The following is a 13086-nucleotide window of genomic DNA, read 5'->3' on the forward strand; positions in this document are numbered from 1 at the left end:
TATTTTGTCCACGTATTTCCAAGAGTAAGCACTACGTAAGATAAGTTTATTAGTTTCATGAATTGAAAGAAATGTTAGAATTTAGATGTTTTGGTGGTGAAGGATGGAGATGGGAGGATTGTAGATTGGACCTTTTCTTTCCAAAATGCTTTAAGAGCTCAGAAGGCCAGGCAACATCTATGGAAAATCAGTCTTGCCAAAGGGTCTGGGCTGAAATGTCAACTGTACTTCTTTTCATAGATGCTGCCTGTCCTGCTGAGTTCCTCCAGCATTTTTTGTGTGTTGTTTGGATTTCCGGCATCTGCTGATTCTGTCTTGTTTGTGATTTTAATTATACTTTGTTAATCAAAATGCCAAGAATTGGAGGTCAGGGGTTTAGGGTGAAAGGCCAACAAAAGTTTGGCATGGACTATTTGGGCCAAACCTGTTTCTTTGACTCTATGACTGCATGAATATTCATTTAATTTTACAACTTCCGGAAAAGATTGGAATGTGGGGTGAGTAAACTTTCCAAACATTCTTTGTGAACTATTTGCACTTGAATCTTTGCAGATAGCTACTGTCTGGAAAATTTTCAGGAGAAGATTAATGCGATGCATTATGTAAATATAGAGGGAAAAAGTAACATGTAAAACTTAAACATTTGCTTGATTGATGAGATAAAATCTAAACTTGTGCCACTGCATGACCTTTGAATTTTACTGAATTTGCAGGTTATGTGGATATTGAAGGTGTTTGTTTTTCCAAAGGTCAGAACTGATTAAATCAGAGGAAGGTCAGTCTATCCTTTCAGCCTGCCACACCATTCAAAATCATGGCTTAACTTCTCTTTCCAGTGCATTTCTCACAACCATCAGTGGCCAAAAGAATTATTTGAAAGTCATACACCTTTTGTAATACAATTCTCATTGGATATCTAAACCAGAGCTATGTTCAAAGTAAAATTAAACCTTGTTTTTAATTAATAAGATTATATATAACTTGGCCCAACCGCAATCAGCTTTAATTAATTTTTCATATCTATCCTGCTTTGCCATAAATAAAACTATCTCAAGGTACTATTTACCAGTTTGAGGGTGAAGCACTAAATATTGATGAGGAACTGAGAACATATGCCTGACAAGTTATCCTGACCTGGATAAACTACAGAGCTTGGTCAGCAGGGCACTGTCTAACCCAGCCTGAATCTGAGTGCTTAGTCAGGATACGTGCCTAACCCATTTCAAACCCATCACTTAACCCAAGTTAATTTAGACTTGGTTCAGGCAGGTAGAAACTACTAAACCATATAGAACAGGGAAGCTGTTCCTGCTGATGAATATCTAGATCTGTTCATTGTTTCCAGTTCAGCAAGGGGAATCAAAATGAAGTTTAATATCACTGGCATATGTCATGAAATTTGTTGTCTTTGTAGCAGCAGTACAATGTATCACATAATAATAGAAAATAAACTATAAATTACAGTAAGTATATATATTAAATAGTTAACTAAAATATGTAGTGAATTAAAAATAATAAGGTAGTGTTCATGGGTTCATTGTCCATTCAGAAATCAGATGGCAAAGGGGAAGAAACTATTCCTGAATCTTGGTGTGTGCGCCTTCAGGGTTTCTGTACCTCCTTCCTGGTGATAACAATGAGAACAAGGCATGACCTGGGTGATGAGGGTCCTTAATGATGGATGCCGCCTTTTTGAGGCATTGCTTTCTGAAGAATTCCTGGAATCTATGGAGACTAGTGCCTACGGTGGAGCTGAGTTTACAACTCATTGCAGCTTATTTTGACCCTGTGCAGTAGCCCCCTCCCCCCCCCCCAGACAAGACAGTGATGCAGCCAGCCAGAATGCTCTCCATGGTACATTTGCAGAAATTTGTGAGTGTCTTTGGTGACATATCAATTCTTCTCAAACTACTAATGAACAATGGCTGCTGTCGTGCCTTCTTGTTAGCTGCATTGATATATTTGCTCTGCAATAGATCCTCAAAGATACTGGCACCCAGGAACTTGAAATTGTTCACTGTTTCTACTTGGATCCCTCTGTGAGGACTGGTGTGTGGTTCTGTGTCTTACCCTTTCTGAAGTCCACAATTAGTTCTTTGGTCTTTTGATGCTGAGTACAAAGTTGTTGCTGCGACAACACTCAACTAGCTGATAAGTCATACTCCTATACCCCCTCTCATCACCATCTGAAATTCTGCCAAGAATAGCAGTACCATCAGCAAATTTATAGATGGCATTTGAGATGTACCTTACCATACTGTCATGTGTGTAGAGAGCATAGAGCATTGGGCTAAGTTCACATCCTTGAGGTGCGCCTGTTTTGATTATCCGCAAGGTGGAGATGGTATTTCTAATCTGCACAGATTGTGGTCTTTCGGTTGTTGAGGTTCCAGTTGCAGAGGGAGTTTTTCAATTAGGAATGATTATGTTAAATGTTGAGCAGTAGTCAGTAAACTGCATCCTGACATAGGCATTTGTATTGTCCTGATGATCCAAGGCCAAGTGAAGACCTAGTGGATAAAATATATAAAGTACCCACTTCTCGTTTATTAGCATTAATGTTGAGGCTTGCACTTTTTATGCAGTTGTTGTTAGAGTGAAAATTACATCATACTTATTAGAAATCCTTTGAGAAAATCATAAAATTAACATGGATTACACATTAAGAAATCAGAGCAAATGTGGGTACTGCATTATTTCAGTAAGATCATTCCTGGACTTCTAACTCAACTCCACTTTCTTGGCCAATCCCTATATCCCTCACTTTATTAAAAGTTAATATGTTTATTCCATGACAATTGGCTATCAGTTTAAGTAATTATAACTTACCTAGGTTTGTGTGCCCTGTTATGTAATTTGGCAGAGATTTGCTTTGAATGGCAATAGGGTTTGATCTCATCTATGTATATGGTCAGCTCAATGGTGAAACTGATAGCATAATGGGATTTCACTGTGGTCTGTGTGAAGAGGCATTCAGAATAAATGGTTGAGGACTTTGAGACTACTGCTACTAAACCCTGCAGCCAAGGGAAGCGGACTGAGGTCACAGGCCCCTTTTGGAGAGGTAACTAAGAAGTAATATCCATTTTATGTTGATACCTGTGTTGGATCCTCAAACTTGGCAAACTACCATGCTTGTAGATGGTACACTATACATGCCAGTGCTTGTCTGGGCAGAGTGTGAGATTTTCACCCGGATATTTAATGCATATGGAAAGAACTGGAATTGGTTTGTTATTGTCACATGTGCGAGATACCCCGAAAAGATTTTGCTTGCTGCCATCCAGACAGATCATTCCATGTATAAGTACATCCAGGGTGGAATTGTCCTGGTATTCTGATGGGAGAGTGCAGGGGTCATATGAGGTAGATGGGAAGATCAGGGGTTCCCCTCCTATAAATAAAGAGCTCCTCGGAGACCTCGGGAGAAAAGGACAGAGTGGGTGGGAAGTACGTTGGGCCAGGTAGCATAATAACCCCAGCACAGATCTGTCTATTTTATGATCTGTCGGCAAAGTCAGCACGACATAATCTGTACGAGAGGTGCAGTTGAAAACCATCGGTTTGACATGAGGTGATATTAATGAATGCCCATTCTGTTAGGATTTGTTCTGGTTTCGCTGATGATTTAAGGTGAATCGTAAACTCGTGCCATTATATCCTAACTTCTCGGGGACAGTGTTGCATCACGCGTGACTTGGGAGGGGCTTGCTTTGGCGAGCCCTTCCTCTCTGCCAGCTGGGAGGGTGGCAGTGATTGTTGCTATCAACGGGCTATTTAACGGCGGCTCGGTGCTGAGGCTGAGGAGTTCAGATGATTCCCGGTACCTCGTGGACGAAACGGGTAATAAAGCGCTACCATTGCTCTGGGGTGACTGCAATAATCCCATTTATGTTTCGTTTGTATTCGGTATTGATTTCAAGCAAATAGGCGAAGCGAGTCTAGAAAATCTCGTGCAGCATCGTAACCCCCTCCCCCATCTCCCTCTCCCTCTTTCTTCAGCTGCTTGGTAAGTAGCACATTGCTAGATGAAGCTTTTAAACACAAAAAGTTGTAGTTTTTAGTAGTGCTAAAAATTAAAATTAATAATGTATAAGTTTCAGGGATTGTATTGCAGTAATTAATACGGGAATGCCGAGAAGGCACGTTTAATATAACCGTGCACTGCCTCTCTATGAAATCAGAATAGCCTTCGTCTCTGCATTGCGTGGCCTCATCAGTTCTGCCGATCTTAATGTACATTGTACATCAATTTATTAACCGCAAGAGGTAACTGAAATGTGTGGCTAAATACTGTTGCCAGGTTATGCGGTAGTGACTGCAGTATAAAGGATTTAATCTGGCGTGTGTACTTGCTGTAGTTGTCCACTTGATTGTCGAATGTCTGAGCTGCTCTACTTTCTCCCGGCTAAATGTATGTGATTCGGTTCTGAAAGTCCATTCGGCGCAGCTCTACCTTGTAATTGTACGTCTGAGCGAGTGTCTGCTGTTTATTCTGCAGTTGAATGCCGCATCCTGTGTAATATGCAGCATTGATTTTAGTTTTAATGAAATATTTACGTTTTCATGGATTTAATCTAATGTTTGGTTAAAGTTTTAATAACTCGAGGAAGCGATGCAGCCATTCTGATTTGCGGGGCAATACTCAAATTAGCATGTGTGCGATGCGAAAATTGTCGGAATCTTGTATTTTACTTGAGTATTTGAAATTTGTTTTACACAGCTTTATGAGTTTATTCTTTAAAAAAAATCAAAACGTAGTTCTTCAGATTCGTAGTTGAATTTACCTGTGATATAACTAATTAATTTGTTTTCCAATATTATTAATTCATCATCCGTGCCCAAACGGAGTTTTTTCCCCCCATTGTTCAGTTGGAGGGGTAAAATAATACCTAGGTGTGTTGAAATCGCTGTGGCAGCATCTGTGCTAAGAAAGTGATTTTAATCAGCAATGAAAGGATACAAGTAATAATCGTTAAACAAACGTAAATAGCTAGTTGCTAGGGAAGGAAAGATTCAAAAAAGACATCTATGATACGATATGAGGCAGGAGCAATCAAATGATTAAAAGAAGATTGATGTGAAAGGGGAAAGAGATTAACGGACATGGGAGGCAGAAAGAAAACAAAGGAACAGTTGCAAAATTGCTACCAGCAAATGGAAATTATTGGCACAGAAGATTTTTGGCATGCTGGGAAATGTGAGGTTTACAGTAACCCCATCCATAACTTTCATTCCTTTATTTATTCCTTTGCATTTTGATTTCAAAATCTTAACAAATAATTGTTGTTTTCCTTGACTGGGCATTAATCTCCAGCACTGTATAATTTAATCAAGTAAACATAATGACAACTTTCTGAACCGTTTACTGTATGTCATAATAGTGCCCTGTCTCATGACATTGTAACATCTGGATCTTCTAACACTTTAGAAATTTGTAACAATTTGTGATTTAAAAAGTACCATATCGGAATTATTTGAATAGTCTGTGGCACTGATGCTTTTTTTAATACGCCAGCCTGACTTGATATTTCTTCTAACTTTTTTTAAGCTATTAGGCTATCTATGCATCAACATGTGAGACACATGAATGAAATTGAAGTTAAAAAAGAAGTAAGCTGCCTTGCAAAGAGAGAATTTAAAAAAACTCAGGTGCTTATTGATGCAGTTCCAATGAAAAGTTCATAATATCATTTGGTCAGCTTGCTAGGTGAAATTGGGTCAGGCTGCTCCAATCTAACAGCGGATGATGAGTTTGCATTCCTACCTGATGCTTCTTGTATCATTATGAATTTATAATCAAAAGGAATTATCTTCCTTACCTCTTAGCTTTTATTTTCAGTTTAGCATTGAGAAATTCTCGGCAATTAAAGTTGCTAATACAAATCTAAATGTGTTACATGCAGTAAGCATTTAAAGTAAAGTTAAACACACCTACACACACAAAATGCTGGTGGAACACAGCAGGCCAGGCAGCATCTATAGGGAGAAGTGCTGTCGATGTTTCAGGCCGAGACCCTTTGTCAGGGGAAAATCGCATTTCCCCCTCCCCCCACTAATTTCAAATCTCTTACTATCTTTCCTTTTGGTTAGTCCTGACAAAGGGTCTCGGCCCAAAATGTCGACAGCGCTTCTCCCTATAGATGCTGCCTGGCTTGCTGTGTTCCACCAGCATTTTGTGTGTGTTGTTGTTTGAATTTCCAGCATCTGCAGATTTCCTCATGTTTAAACAACACCTGTCAGCATTTTGAGTCCTTTTAGAAATTGAATGATTCATTTTGAACTTTTAATTTTGAGCTGAAAGATAGAAATAGATTAATGGATTTGGAATTAAATAATGTTATCAGATTTTGAAGTTCAACTTCAAAATCCCTACAGTTAAATTTGACCTGTTTGCTGAAGACCTAAGTTACCTGCGAGGATAGAAGAAACAGTTTACTTTCGGATTTCTTTTTGGCCAGAAAAGTGTAACAAGGTTCTGATAAATCTCTTCACATTGGTTTGTACTGTTTTCCAATACACAATATTTTCAGTACATGAGGAAGACAAAAGCTTTCAATGGAAATTAAAACACCTGCTGCAAACACAGAAGAGAAAGGTTGTCTGTATGGTGCTCTCAGGGAATCCTTGAGGGGTGGGGGATGGGGAAAATAATTTAAATCAATACAATATTTTTTCATATCACATTTTTTTATGCTCGTGCAGACAACAAGGCTTTGCATTATGTTAAAGTCCAGTTGATCTAAATATCACCCCATACTTCCTTTCTAAAATAGTTTTGATACATTCAATACCTTTTGATCTTATGAGAACTATTCTACATGGAATTTTGGAAGAAGCTGCCACGATATCTTATCATAACTACGTTCAAAACAGGTTTGGTTCGGCAGAGAATAGGTGGGTAGAAGGGCCTGCTTCTATGATGTGGCGCTCTGTGACTCTAATTGTGGGGAAAGTGACCAGTGTATTACCATTCAATTTCATAGGTCAGAGTGAAAATGTAATTTATTTATTTGGCGATACCGTGCTTAACAGGCCCTTCTGGCCCATTGAGCCACCCAGCGACACACTGATACATCCCTAACCTAATCACGGGACAATTTACAATGACCAATTAACCTACTGACTGGTATCACGCACAAAATGCTGGAGGACTCAGCAGGTTAGGCAATGTCTATGGAAAGGAAAAAAAAAATTGACTTTTTGGGCCAAAACCTTTCATTGGGTTCTGATGAAGGGTCTCGATCCGAAATGGTGACTGTTTACTCTTTTCAATAGAAGCTGCCTGACCTGCTGAGTTCCTCCAGCATTTTGTGTGTGTTGTCTTGGATTTCCAACATCTGCAGATTTTCTTGTGTTTGTGATACTAACTGGTATGGCTTTGGACCATGGGAGGAAACTGCAGCACCCAGAGGAAACCTACACAGACGTGGGAAGAACTTACAAACTTCTTGCAGATGGCGTTGGAATTAAACTTAAAACTCCAACACCCTAAGCTATAAGAGCATTGTGCGCTATACAAGGAACTGGAATATCCTTGTATGCACAACGCAGAAATTAACAATGAAGGCAAAATATCCAATTGTCTTTATTGTAATAGGAGCTGTTGCAAGTGCAATGAAGTTTTACTGTGCAGGGCTTTAATTTTATAAAGCTTAGAGTACTATCTACAACTTTTGTCTCTACATCTGAATTAGGATATATAGACCTTGGAGTGGGCAGGATAGATTCACTGGATTAATTTTTGGGATAAACTACTTATGAAGCACCAATTAAATGGATTGGAGGTAAACTCAATAACATAGAAGAACAACAGTAGATTTTATTGAAATATATTTAATTCTGCAAGTGATTGACAGAATAGATACTGAAAGCTTATTTTCTTCGTTGGGATTGTCCAGGACTAGGGAGACAGAAATTTCAGGATAAAAGATTATTCATTTAGGTGTGAAATTTCTTGCCTTAGGGTTGTGAATCTTTGAAATATTCTACCATGCTGTAATGCTTGTTCAGCCAAGGAATATAGTTTAAGCTAAGCTCAGTAGAATTTTCTGATTAAGGAAAAGGATGACATGGAAAGGTGGGTTTCATGCAGTGGATCAGTCACAGTCTTATTGAAAGATGAACCAGACTTTTAATTTAAGGAAATAATTTTCTGGAGTCCAGGAAGAAACGTCACTACCTCCTCCCCATAGATGCTGTCTGGCCTGCTGAGTTCTGCCAGCATTTTGTGTTTTTATTTATTTCCAGCATCTGCAGATTCACTCATGTTGTTAATTTAAGGAATTTATGCTTTAGATTCTACTTTGATACTAAATAACAAACGTGATAAGTAGATGTACTTTTAAGTATTATAGAACGAGAAACTGAATGACCATGTAGATTAATTGTTGAAATTGTCATGTAGTTACTGAAGAGAAAAAAAATCTATTTTTACTGGTGGGAGAAAAAAAAAGATATTTTTGTCTTGATAGTGAGGAGAATCGTATGACGAATCTTACAAAGGTGTTTTGTGTAGAGTGAAGGAATATAAATTCAAGTTTAATCTTACGGGAGTAATTCATGCTCCCTAATCCCTAACCCTGAGGATGCTGAGTATGGTTAAGTACACTTCTGTGATTACAGCTGAGTTTCCAGGAGAACTGATTGAATGCCAGATATGACTTGTTGTGATTCCTTTTTAGAACTTCAGCAGTGCAATTTTAGATCTGTAACTCAACCATATTTTGAGCTTGACCACATTTTTCAGTTTACGTAGCTTCGCATTGTATATGACAGCTGAGTTAGCCAATTAGTTGTTGTTAGCGCAAGTTTTTAGATTAACATATGGAATTGTATACCAGCTCATCTAATGACAGCTGTTTTTGTTGCATGTTCAGCAGGGAAAATAATGGATTTCGGAGCAGGAAGTGACATTGTGGCAGGATAGAGTTGTAAATGATCTGTGCTGAATACAAATAATAAGACGTATTCCAATTCTAGTGTTTTTTATATTGCATGAATACCTTGTTTCTGACTGTGTCTCTGGATTCAACGATATATTTGAGCTGTATCTCTTCATAATGCTACTGTCTGGATTATGAAGTTTAATTATTGAATTTTTTATTCACTATTGAGTTATAAGCAGAAATATTGCAGTTTTAGAAGGAGAGCAACTTAATTGTTCATTTTTTTTACTTTGGGTTGAAGGGAGACAGAAGTGTAAGGGTACATTATAAAATGCTTCCCCATGGAGGGAGATGAGATGGTGAGTGCTCCCAGGCTGTTACTGTGCAGTCCTTTGTGGTGGATTGTACGCTGTTGAAGGTCTAAACACATGTGGTGAACTACATATACCTGTCTGGACACGCCCCCTGCTGACTACTCCTGTGGCTCCTCCCACAGACCCCTGTATAAAGGCGATTGAGGCCTGAGCCTGGCCTCTCAGTCTCCAGTATGGTGGTCACTCACTGCTTATTCCTCCTTCCAGTCCAATAAAAGCCAATATCTCGCCTTTACGTCTCAGAGTGAGTTATTGATGGTGCATCAACACATCTTGTTGCCTGCTTTGATTTGTAGCTGGAAAGATGTATGAATCTCAGATAAAATTAAGCATTTAGTTTTGTGTATTAAGTTTTTCTAGTTCTGAAAGAGCAGTCGATGGAGAATATAGGGATGCCTGGAATGAGATGAAAAAAGAGCATAACGTCAAAATTCCAAATCTGGAGTGTTTATTGTGTATGGAGGATAGTCTTACAGTGAATTGAGCAAGTTTACTTCAGTGTTAATTGGTTGAGTTTAACTTTTCTTGTTTCTTTATGTAGTCAGTATCTATCAAGACTAATGGGTTATTGAACTCTCTTCAAATCTGCTTCTATATCTAATATGCTAATTTTGTTTGTTTAGTCTTGTATCAAAAGAAGATAGAACATACAACACAGGACAGGCCCTTTTGCTCGCCATGTTGTGCTGAGTTAATTAAGCCAATGAATCCTAATCAATCTCTAATCCCTTTTCCCCACACATTGAACAGATCCTTCCCTTCTTTGCATATTCATATACCTACTTAAAAGTTTCTTAAATGCTCCAGTGATATCTAGCTCTGCCACCACCCCAACCGTGCATTCCAGGTGTGCATCACTCTGTGTATTTTTTTAAAAAACCTTGCCTCACATGCCCCCTTTTAACCTTAAAGACATGGTCTCTAGTACTAGATACTTCAGTTCCTTGCAAAAGATCTACTGAACAACACACACAAAATGTGGTCTGGCCTGCTGAGTGACTGGCACATTTTCGGCTGCAGGTGTACGTGCTGAGGGACGCACTCAAACTTGGTGCACCCACCTCAAGGGCCCGGTGGGGAAGGACCGCAGACTAGGGTTCTTCTGCCACGGGAGTTGAGGGGTAGGGGTGTTGGGTTTATACCCCTAAACAAGTGTACGTAAATATGGAATAACAGAGTGCCACGTAAGCGGCAAAAAGTGTGAAAATGTAAGACAGTAATGGAAACAGTTGTAAAGGATTGAAAGTCATTGAATGGTTTATCGTATGTAATTTTATTTTTGAATAAAGTCTATTTTGTGTTTTTTTTTAAATAAGTTTCTCCAGCATTTTGTGTGTATTCAGTGTCAAGGTTCATCTCCAGCAGCTGCGTAACAGAGGACGCTCTGATCTACGGGCTATTCCCGGGGACACACACCGAGACCAACATCCAGTGCGGCTGGCAGATCATCAACTCGGTCAAAGACGCTCTTTGGTCGGCCCGAAACTTGATGGTCTACCAGCACATGGAGATGTCCGTGGGGGAATGCTGCCGACTGGCACATTCTTGGCTGCAGGTGTACGTGCTGAGAGATGCACTCAAACTTGATGCAGCCACCGCAAGGGCCCGGTGGGGAAGGACCACAGTCTAGGGTTCTTCTCCCGCGGGAGTTGAGGGGTGGGGGGGGGGCGGGGTGTATACCCTTAAACAAGTGTACGTAAATATGGAATAACAGAGTGCCACGTGGGTGGTGAAAAGTGTGAAAAAGTAAAGACAGCGATGGAAACAGTTGTAAAGGATTGAAAGGCATTGAATAGTTTATTGTATATAATTTTATTTTTGAATAAAGTATATTTTGTTTAATAAAAAAAAATTTGTGTGTATTGCTTGGATTTCCAGCATCTGCAGATTTTCTCTTGTTTGTGAAAAGATCTACTAAACCCATTTGAGGGATTTTCATGAGCCTATATCCACTGGAAAGTGTGATTATTTACTAATGTATTAAAATTCTTGATCTAGTGGTTAGCACGATACTGTTACAGCTCGGTGTCGGAATTCCATCCCGACGTCCTCTGCGAAGAGTCTCTATACGTACACCCATGGAATGAGTACGTTTTCCATGGGTGCTCCAGTTTCCTCCTGTGGTTCAAAGACCTGCTGAATTGGTATTGCTCATTGTAAACTGTCATGTGATTAGGTTGGGGTTAAATTAGGATCGCAGGGGGTGATGTTGTTCAAAGGGCCAACTCTGCTCTGTGTTGCTAAATAATTTAACAGACTCTATCAAAGGTTCTTACAGAACTGAATTGTTCCAGCATTTTCTATTTTTATTTCAGATTTTCCTCATTGCGGTTTTTGGCAGTTTGTAAAATTATTTCCTATTGCCGCACTTTTGTCATTTTCCCTGTAATTATAACCTTGCGGTAGCAATGTATGGTGTCTCAATTTTGTACTGGGGTGAGGGGGAGACTACTGCATTCCAGACAACACTGAAAATGCTGGAGGAACTTGGGTCATACAGCTTCTATGAAGAGAAATAAATAGTCAACAGGTCTCTACCTGAAGCTTCAACTGTTTATTCCCCTTCAAGGATGCTGCCTGATCTACTGAATTCCTACAGTATTTTGTGTGCGCTGCTATGGATTTCCAGCCTCTGCAGAATCTCTTGTTTAGTTAGTTCGAGTTAGTTCCTTCAGAATGCTGTTAATCATTTGAGCATCTGTGGGAGTTGGGAGATGTGTTTTCTTGGAATTATAGTTTTATTTATTGACTATAGCTCTACCTTCAGTATTAATAGGTTCAAGTGTGGTCAAATCCTGTGGACTGTCTGTAACGTAATCCCATTAATTTGGTCACACCTTTCTTTTTCCTTAGTTCTACCCATAAAGCCTCACCAGACAAGCTCTCCAGTCTGTCCTGACTGAGCACTGCTGTGATATCTTCCCTGACTAGTAATGCCACCCTCCCCTTAATTATTTTGCTGTATTGCATATAAAACAATGGAACCCCAGAACATTGAGCAAGTCAGTCCTGCCCCTCCTGCAACCAAGTCTCGCTAATGGCTACAATGTCACATGCTGATCTGCCTCTACATTACTCCTTGCATTGGAATATTTGCAGCTTAGAACATCAGTCACTCCATGCTTTATGTTTTGATTCCTGAATTTGTATTTATGCTTAGTAAGATCTTTTTCCACAACTACTCTGCTATCTGTTCTGGCATTCTGGTTCCCATTTCCCCCTGCAGCTCTAGTTTAAACCTTTGACCTGTGCAGCACTAGGAAGCCTTTCTTTTAGGATATTAGTCCCCCTCTGGTTCAGGTGCAAACAGTCCCTTCTATATAGGTCCCACCTTCCCTGGAAGAGAGGGATGATCCAAAAACCTGAAGCCCTCCTTCCTCTACCAATTCTTTAGCCATGTGTTAAACTGTATAATCTTCCTATTTCTGGCCTCACCAGCACGTGATATGGGTAGCAATCCTGAGATCAGAAGCATGGAAGTGCTGTCCTTTAAATTAGCACATAACTCCGTGAATTCACTTTGCAAGACCTCGTCACTCATCCTAACCATTATTGGTACTGACGTGAACCATGACCTCTGGCTGCTCACGTTCTCATTCACAGAACCTCTATTTCCCTAACCAACGAAACCCCTATTACAGCAGCTTGCCTCTTCGCTCCCCCCTTCCCTTATAGGCCACAGAGGCAGAGCCCCTGACCACTGTGGCTTTCCTCTACTAGGTCAACCACCACCCCCCCCCCCCCCACCTCCACCAACAGTATCCAAGGCAGTATACCTGCACACTGCCTTTACTTAAAATGATTTTCCACTCCTCCATCATTGC

At 39.8% G+C, this 13086-nt stretch overlaps 1 protein-coding gene across 4 annotated transcripts in view; it reads left to right on the top strand.

The window, feature by feature from the left end:
• The window catches only part of LOC132381023 (AMP deaminase 2-like), a 167468-nt gene that overhangs the window by 85968 nt on the left and 68414 nt on the right, over window positions 1–13086 (top strand). Inside the window, exon 1 of one of the 4 annotated variants that reach the window (XM_059950120.1) lies at window positions 3747–3843. The exons of the other annotated variants lie outside the window; for them this stretch is intronic. The gene's annotated coding sequence lies outside the window, so the exon portion shown is untranslated. Of the gene's footprint in view, window positions 1–3746; window positions 3844–13086 lie in introns of those variants that run through there. 4 annotated transcript variants of the gene reach the window in all.

Source organism: Hypanus sabinus, chromosome 25, assembly GCF_030144855.1.
Source record: "Hypanus sabinus isolate sHypSab1 chromosome 25, sHypSab1.hap1, whole genome shotgun sequence".
Lineage (NCBI taxonomy): Eukaryota > Metazoa > Chordata > Chondrichthyes > Myliobatiformes > Dasyatidae > Hypanus > Hypanus sabinus.